The sequence below is a fragment of the Penaeus monodon genome, chromosome 20 (assembly GCF_015228065.2).
Source record: "Penaeus monodon isolate SGIC_2016 chromosome 20, NSTDA_Pmon_1, whole genome shotgun sequence".
Lineage (NCBI taxonomy): Eukaryota > Metazoa > Arthropoda > Malacostraca > Decapoda > Penaeidae > Penaeus > Penaeus monodon.
Genome location: NC_051405.1, coordinates 25,104,476 through 25,104,707, shown reverse-complemented (window position 1 = coordinate 25,104,707; position 232 = coordinate 25,104,476). Strand labels below are relative to the sequence as shown.

Sequence of the window (232 nt, the reverse complement as noted above, 5' to 3'; positions counted from 1 at the left end):
TTTGCCTCGGTTACCTCAGCCTCCAACGGAATTATTTCTCACTATCTCTTTACAGCATCCCTCATTCCTTTCCACGACCTGTCACTCTCCTTCCATCACTCAAGCTTGCAACAGCTGGATCGTCGACAACTCCTTTAGCTTGTGTGATGTATACTCTTTAGAGGAATTTCCTTAGGGGTTATTTTCCCACGGTTAATAGTGTATATTTCCCTCTGGGGAGAGCTGGGGGGTG

At 46.6% G+C, this 232-nt stretch overlaps 1 protein-coding gene across 1 annotated transcript in view; it reads left to right on the top strand.

Moving 5' to 3' along the window:
• Nucleotides 1-232, top strand: part of LOC119585738 (translation initiation factor IF-2-like) — a gene marked incomplete at its 5' end in the record, with an annotated part of 39,905 nt that overhangs the window by 9,880 nt on the left and 29,793 nt on the right.